A 9,372-nucleotide genomic window follows, 5' to 3' on the forward strand; every position below is an offset into this window, starting at 1 on the left:
AAGGGACCCATTTTAATGTGAATTGTGAAATATTAAAAAAGGCTTCACCAAAGAAGCAATAACTAATTCCCCAAGTAGTAATTTTTTCTTTTAAAATTTCATAAATGAACACCCCTTGTATCCCAAAAAGTTTCGGTAGGTTTATTGGGCATAGATTGGATCGGTGACCCGCTATTTATAAACCGGCCCATGACACAATTTGTAGCCCATAAAGGCTACACTATTGTCCCAGAATTCATGTTAGTACGCTTTTGTTTTGTCGTGTTAAAAAATATTACTATGAAAATGAACAATAACACATAGACCATCTCATGCTCAGTTCGGAGAAATAGTTTCTGAGTAGCACAATACTGCACATGCATACATGTTTATTATCATGCATGGCTAAGATGCCAACGTGGGATTTTTCTAAGGGAAGATGGTGCACAAACGGGGATCTTTATTTGCTTTTTATTATTAGTATTTATTATATTATTATTAGTATTATTATTAATTACTATTTTGGTAACAATGTGAAAATTGTGAACTGGAATGACTGTCAATTAAGGTGTAACACTTGTGTTTTGTTTGCATTTGTCTGTGTATTCCTTTTCACTTTAAATAAAAATAACCGGACATTTTTTTTATACCGTTTACTATAATTTACAAAATACGGGAAAGGTGTTTTTAGACTGGTTTTAACATTCTTAATATCAATACGGCTGACCTACTTCACGTTTATATACACGAAAACAGGTGAATTATTTATTTTGAAATTATGATATAATTATTGATAATTCTAAAAAAAAAATAATAACTGTACCCTTAACAATAAGTATGTTGATACTTGATTAAACATTGAAAAAGGAATTGAACTTTAATTCGTTAAAGACACCGACAACATGACAACTTCCTAAGCATACTTGAGCAAAATACCAAGTGCGCCGAATCACCGGACGCGCGGATACACCGGACACGGTTGTATCCAGTTTCTCAAATATTTAAAAGTTGTATTACAGACGTACGTTACCTTTGTTAAAACTCAGCTTTTTCTTGTAAATGGTATTTGATTTATAAGATTCTTACCGTTACAATTACATATGCGTCCATAATTATTTTTCTGACATTGTTTTTTTGTATGGGTGTCCACGATTCCCTGAACTGTGTCATCGCAGTCAGTAACGTCCAAATATCCACAAATGCCGTTCAAACCAAATTTCCATTCCAATCCTGCGGTCTTTGAAAGTTCTAAAAAAAAAACCCAAACCAACAATACTTTTATATTTTAACATACTAGTATACAAGTAAATCTATCAGGAAAAAAACATTGCAAATATAAAGGAGATGGCGATCGGAATGGGCGTGCCTAAACCTTCAGTGGATATAGGCTAGTGTCGTGAATCGGTTGGAAGTCCATCATCGATCATCGGTTATAATCGGTTTGCACCGACCGATTAACTTTCGATTACACAATCGGTTAGAATTATATGAACACGAGAAACACCTATTGTTGTGTTTACTGGTTTAGAGCCTACAAATCGCTAATTTTACCTTTAATAAGTATTTAATATATTTTTTTCTGTATATACACGTGGAAACAAACCCCAACCCCAACAATTGTACACTCATTTCATCGTCTAAATTAGGGGAACAGTTAAAGTTATATTTTCCCCACACAGTCGATAATGGATTTTTATAATCGATCATCAGATGGTTAGAATCAAGCCGATCAATTTTCAATTATAATCGACCATTAGAACATCACTAATATAGCCACATAATCTGAGTTTTGGTTGGTTGGTTTGATGATCATGAAAAGTTGTGCAAAAGAAAAAACGAAAACGATATCTTAATCGGGTTTCAAACTTTCTAAGTTTTAATTTGAAATATTTTAATTATTCCTGTATAACATACCGACTTTGTAAACACTCATCCCGTGCGCGGTACCGCAGGATTCCTGAGAGTTACCCCAGCACCGATTCTGCGCAGTGTTCTCTGTTGTGTTTTTCGGTGAATGAAGACAAAAACATTTCGATCCCTGAAAGACCAATATTCAGCAGATTACTTATGTTGTATTTTTGAGTCTCTGTCCACTTTTAACTCGTTGTTATAGCGTTACATGTACTTGATATTTATAAGCACGTGCATTATAAACTAAGTACTATCATATGAATTACTAATTATAAATTAATATGAGCATGAAATGTAATAAAAATAATTTTCGTATTATTATTATTATTATTATTTTTTTTTTTATGTGTTTTTTGGGGGGGTTTTGGGGGGTGGGGGGGGTGGTGGTATTGAGTGACAGAGTGAGATAAGATGAGCAATAGGATCAGTTCTTTCGACTTGACCTGTTGGGTAATTGCTCGTTCCAACCAGTGTTTCACAACTGGTACAGAGTACTACATGCAGGGCTGCGGATTCAGGATGGGCGTGCCTGAACTTACTTATGGATATGGGCACGTAAAAAAAGTTCCCATACCCATATCTAAGTTGAAAACAGTCACCAGTCAGGTACACCATATTAGTTTCCATTCCTGGTAATGTTAACATTTTGTAATAAAACTGATCTAAATAATTTATCGATCTACTTGGGCAGTACATATAAAACGTTTGGTTCCTTATATTGTATTTACCTGCAAACATATGATACCATTTGGTATTTGAAATAATTAAATTATAAGTTTATTAGCAAACCTCAGTTTAGCAGAATGTAACAGTCTGCGTTGTTCAATGGTACCGGTAGCTCTCCCTACACCGTTCTAGTTTTAATACTGTTAAACCCCTTGTATAGTATTTGTACACTAAATAAAACATATTAATTTACTGGGAATAGAGAATAGATTTTGCGCATGTAAATACACATGTATATTATATTATGTACCAACTGACCAGTGAAACTGCATATAAAAGATCCCTTGCTGCTAATGGAAAATGTAACAGCTTTCCTCTGATGACTACCAGTCAGAATTACCAAATGTTTGACATCCAACAGCCGATGATACATTTTTTTATTTTATATTTATATGTTTTTACTTTTTACAGGTTTATTTAGTGCCTTAATTTTACAACTCATCAGCGTACATAATAAATACATGTATATATACAGTATGTACAGTATAATGGTGGGGAGTAATCTTTACATTATATGGAAAATGTCAAAAACACAATACAAATATAACTATACAATATAAGACTAGATTAAATAATTTAATCAATGTGCTCCAGTGGTGTCGTTAAACAAAAGAAACTTTTAAATAACCGTGATTAATACTATCCTAAGATGCCGTTGAACATTATTTTTATTTTTTCTGTTTGGCAAAAGAGCATATATTTCAAAAGCATGAAGTCCAAAAAGAACTATTAACGATATTATTCAGAATGATCCATGGGCTGCGTTCAGCCAGACCGAGCGGAAAAATGTTCTTCGATAGACTGGTTTATGTGCTTCACAGTAAACCAAAAGGCCACGTTGGGAACCAATCAAATAGTTCGCGAACGTTAGCGAATGGTTTGCTGGCTGAACTTGGGGCTGTTGTCGTTTGACAAGGCCCGTATGAACGATATCTGGAGGGTGGGCGATCAGCACCATCTCCAATGAAGGGAGTGCAGTTTCTGGAGGACATATATATATATATATATATATATATATATATATATATATATATATATATATATTAATACATATATATATACATATATATATATACATATACATATACATATACACATACACATACACATACACATACACATACACATACACATACATATATACAGATACAGATACAGATACAGAGATACAGATACAGAGATTTCCATACCATACCATATGAAAGTTTCAGTGAATAGAAAAGGATGAAGAGAAACATAGCCAATAATACCATGACATAATGTGGTTTATTTGAAGATGGTACAGATTTGGAAAATGACTTCATTTCATTCAAAAACATTACGAAAGTCACTGTTGTTGCACAGACTTCACTGTCAGTACCATGCACACATCTGGTTCACGGAATTGAAGAATGTCTGGCAAGTCCAAATATTGACTTTCCATCAGAATCTGGTGTAACCTCCCTGCACATGAACAACTGCTTCAAGACGCCTCCTCATTCCTTGGATCAATTTCTGGATTTGATTTTGAGGAATCCTGTTCCAATCCTCATGCAAAGCAGCAGACAATTCATTGAGAGTCTGGACAGGTGGGTCTCTCTGTCAAACACGACGGCCTAAAATGTGTCACATATGCTCAATGGGGTTTAGATCTGGACTCATGGCTGACCATGGAATGGTCTCAACAGCATTCTGTTGCAAGAACTGGATGACAGCACGTGCTCTGTGAGACCTGGCATTGTCATGCATGAAGATGGGTCTTGTGGCTAGAGGATGATTGCCATAATGGGGGACAACAGCTCTGTCAAGGATCTCATGTTGAAACTGAGGCCCATTAAGGTTACCACGAATGGTGATGAGGTCCATCTTGCAACCCAAGGAAATGCATCCCCACACCATGACTGACCCTCCCCCAAAGGGAACCGTCTCCTGGATATTTCGGGGAACGATGGCTGTGTTCCTTTGTCTCCAGACACGTGTACTCTCCAGACTCTCATCGGAAAAGTGAACCCTCCGCCATGATGCAGTGTTCCAGGCAAGTCGTGCTGCTTTGTGAGCTGGAGACAGTTTTATACGCTTGATGGGTCTTCTGGCCCTGTATCCTGCTGCTTTCAGCTGATTCCTGACGGTCCTGTAGGCAATGGCTCTCCCTGGTAACCACTGTTGTTTTAAAGATGTGTTTGAGTCCCATGAACGGCGCCTAACAAGTCTCAACAATGCTCTATCCTCTCTTATTATTGTGTTACGGGGTCTGCCAGGTCTTGGACGATCTTTAACATCATTGGTAGCCCTGTGTTTGTTCAACAGTCTTGAAGTGATGGAACTATTGCGCCCAAGTTGACGTCCAATTTATCTGAGGGACATTCCTGCATTTCTCATGCCAATAATTTGCCACCTTGTAGCCTCTGACAATTTATGACGTGCCATGACAATTATGGTACTGAATATTCAATGCAAACTGACAGGAGAGAGTGTGACATGTAATCATTACAAACTTGATTTCAACACTGTTGAGGGTATGACATTTCACGTGCATTGTTCGTCGTTGCACGTGCATTAAATATCTCCACGAAAGTCATGCTATTCAGAAAGATGCCACATGTCAATATATCATTGTGACGGTACATGCTCTTAATTTCTTTTCGCCTGTGGCGATATTAATTGTTTTAGAAGGCCGTGTCCAGTTCCAAATGCACTTAGCCCAGATGGGCAATTTGTTACGTAATACCTTTGCGTGACGGTTGTCTAATACACACCCAGCCCAGGTGCGGAGGCCATGTGGCTAGTAGTTACGTAATATATCCGGTAGTGCTTTTTATGGCCAGGGGATTGCTCGCGGTATGGCGACAGCCAGTCTGACGATCAGAGAAAAATATGCCGGCATGGTGGTTGTGGAAAATCCACATGATACGTGACGTACCGCTTTGTACCCCAAGGCGATTTTCGCTGTCTCTGAGAGTTTTGAATAAATAGCTAGGATTTAGAGATATCGAGGAGAACTAGGAAGGCTCCAGGGGATCACGGACGTTGTCCACTGAACGATCTATATTAGTTCAGACGGGACTTTGGTAAATATATATTGTCTGCTCTGTGTATAGCCTTGATGTGATTGATGTGACTTTAAATATGTTAATACTGTATTATACCAATATTATTTAGATGGTGCTGCAGGTCATCTGACGCAGTAATCTGTAGGCTCACTGTCCTAAATAATTATTTAAAGCTTAGCCAGTCATCCTAGAGGACCTAGGTAAACTGTAGGTTATTGTCTTTATTGTGATAGGTGCCAGTATTAATTCTGTATTACAAGGTTATTGAATGAGTAGTTAGGGTTAATTAAAAATTAACCAGTTAGGAATAGAGTTGAAATTCCTTTATTAATTAAGTTCTCCTGGAAGCGTTTCTCCATTATCACACGTGTGTGTGTTAGCGTTTCTCAATTATTACACGTTATTGAACGAGTAGTAAGGGTTAATTAAAAATTAACCAGTTAGGAATAGTGTTGTAATTCCTTTATTAATTAAGTTCCCCTGGAAAGGTACATTCCTGAGTTTGCTGCATTGTAAGATGTTTCCGACTAATACAATATTTCTACGATTAAACTTACATATTAAATATATTTTCTTGTTTAGAATATCAGTGTCTGTATATTTAATGTGCTTCTGGTCGTCTTAATATGTGTAAGAAACCCAAAATGGATTTGGTCTTCAAATAATTTCATACGCACGAAAAAATATATTTAAGAAATAAAATGAAATTTTAACCTAATACAAATGTTAGAACAATCAGAAACACGTTTAATATACAGCCACTAATATTTTATGCAGAAAAATATATTTCATATATAATTACAATCGTTAAAAAGTCCCTTTTAGTCGATAACATCTTACAAATTGCAGCAAACTCAGGAATGTCCCTTTAAATAAAACATTTCCTTCTTCTTGTCGTCCTAATGTTTGTAATAGCTCAAAGTTTATTTTACTTCCTAATATGTGTATATGTATATATTCGTGCATTCGGAAATATTCGGATGTAAAATGTAATTTCAGCTTCTGGAAACATCAAGGCGATCAGAAACAAGAACATGTATTTAACGTGTAACTAAATGAAGTTGCTTCTGTTGACTTCATGTCATTTCAGCTTATTTTCGAGCTTATATCCAATTAAGGTTCAAGCACGCTGTCCTGGGTTAGTTGTTAGTTGGTTAGTGGTTAGCGAGAGAGGAGAGGGTGTAGTGGCCTCACAGGTAGTACTAAACCAAATAACTTCCGGCTGGGTCAAACTGTATGCAATTTTATTGCATCTAGTACCACTGTGTCAAGTAACCTTGTGCTTGATGTATGGGGTACCTGTAAAAAAAACCACTCGAATTTTGTTCGGAAGTAGGGTAGTCATAGACGCTACCCGTTATTTACGAAATGAGCAGATTGACCGCCATTTTTTTGATTCACTTTAAGGGTGAGAGGTGGTAGTATTTATATCCGTGGCGTTTATATCGATTGATACGCTGCAGGTAGGAGTTTGAGCAACATAGGTTACTAGTATCGTAAATGGACTTGATTTGGTAGTATACACCCTATACCTACCCTTTTGGGCCCTTAAGAACTCGCTCTGGTTGGAGCCGGTACCGGGCTGCGAACCTTTTGCCTACCAGCCTGTAATCCGATGGCTTAACCACTGACCACCGAGGCCGATTTCAATTGACTAGCATCTTTTCCACTGTGTTTGAAGGTTGTTTTGACACGACATTAGTTGGGTCTTGATGCCGAATTAATTCTTCTTGATCAAAATAATAGAACAATAACAGGTGATATTTGTTGTCTCTTTTTATTACTTTGAAAGTTCTTTACTTACAAATGTATAAAGTAACGGATACATTACCAAATATCAAACGTTCCAAATATATTATAAAATCAGGGTGTATAACTGAACGAAGCATCCATCATAGTAAAAGTTTACACCATAAATTTCAAACAAAATGGGTTATGTATCATAATGTATGTAATATGTATGCAGGAAATAATTGGACAGACGTTCATTGTAATATTTAGTTTTTCTGTGTGTTTGTATTTCAGTTGTCATATACATGCTAGATATATAACCCAATTATAATGGTGTATGTTTTTTTTTTATAATGAAATGTTGCATATGTATATATGAATGTATGTGTGTATGGATGGATAAGTCTGAACATGTATGTGTCTGACGGTGTACATCAATATGTAACTATACCGTTTTCATCTTTATGTCTGTGTGTGCGTGTGTGTGTAATGGAAGGAATATGTTAATAAATAAATATTCGTAGAACTCCTTTTGAGATTCAACTACTACATATACAACTTTAATTTACCTTACTCTTTACCCACGACTAGCTTACAGTTTAGATTGTCTCTCTCTGTGTGTGTGTCTCTCTCTCTCTCTCTCTCTCTCTCTCTCTCTCTCTCTCTCTCTCTCTGCCCCCCCCCTCTCTCTGCCCCCCCTCTCTCTCTCTCTCTCTCTCTCTCGGTGTCTCTGTTTTTCTCCCCCCCCCTCTGTCTCTCTCTTTCTCTCGTCTCTCTCTCTCTCTCTCTCTCTCTCTCTCTCTCTCTCTCTCTCTCTCTCTCTCTCTCTCGCTCTCGCTCTCTGTATATGTGTGTGTGTGTATTTTTATTAAGTCAGGAAGAGTATTCCTCCGATTCCCTCCTCTAGTTTCACCTGTTTACTTCACTGATGCAAATTCTAACGAGTATACTTTAAAATATAACATGTGCCTAATAACTAATTGTTGACCGTGGCACAAGGAGACGTTCTTCATATCTAAACGTGACATCAAATACCTTAGTTAAAAGACTTGTTTTGTATCCAACTTCCTGGTATGGCTACGTCAGAAATATTAACATGATAGTATCACCAACATTACAAATAGGCCAACAATATATTTTAACTATAATAAGCTGTCTGTCTGTCTGTATAGTGAAATGTAAAGATTTATATACAAATGTTCTTTTGCAATCAGAGTATAAACAAAACAAATACTTTGGGGGGGATTTTCCTTCGTATTTTCTCAAATATTTTTAAATATATAAAAACAATGCTATAAAGTATACATTAGAATATTCAGAATACAATACTGGACAGTATTCAATCAACCGAGTATGCCTAACCACAGCCAATTTTGAAGAAGGAGCTAATTTCCGATATATGTTAAATACAGTTGACGCCATTTTGAAAAATGGCCGCCATTTTCATATTTAACTGAGCTTCTGAAATGTCCATCACATATTTCTATACAGTTCAAACATCAGGCTAACTGAAAACCATACTGGCTTTAATCCCATTTTTGGTAGTCAATTTTGCCTGTCTCACGGACTGCCATGATAAATATAAATGAGAGTGCTCGTCCTTACACGGGTACGTGAGTTCTATACTCGGCCCGTACCCGTACTGTGTGTCATAATGTAACTGGCGGCAAGAATGTGGCAAAAATGACGTAAAAAATAAATAAATAAAAAGAAATGAGGAGTGCTCGTCCTTGCATGGGTACTCGACTTCTTTGAATGGAGTGGGCGAGACCTAGTCCAGCGGTAAAGAGTTCGCTTGATGCGCGGTCAGTCTAGGATCGATCACCGTCGGTGGGCCCATTGGGATATTTCTCGTCCCAGCCAGTGCACCACGACTGGTATACAAAAGGCTGTGGTATGTGCTATCCTGTCTATGGAATGGTTCATATAAAAGATCCCTAGCTGCTAATCGAAAAGAGTAGCCCATGAAGTGGCGACAGTCGTTTTCTCTCTCAAT

This window comes from Gigantopelta aegis, chromosome 11 (genome assembly GCF_016097555.1).
Source record: "Gigantopelta aegis isolate Gae_Host chromosome 11, Gae_host_genome, whole genome shotgun sequence".
Taxonomy (NCBI): Eukaryota; Metazoa; Mollusca; class Gastropoda; order Neomphalida; family Peltospiridae; genus Gigantopelta; species Gigantopelta aegis.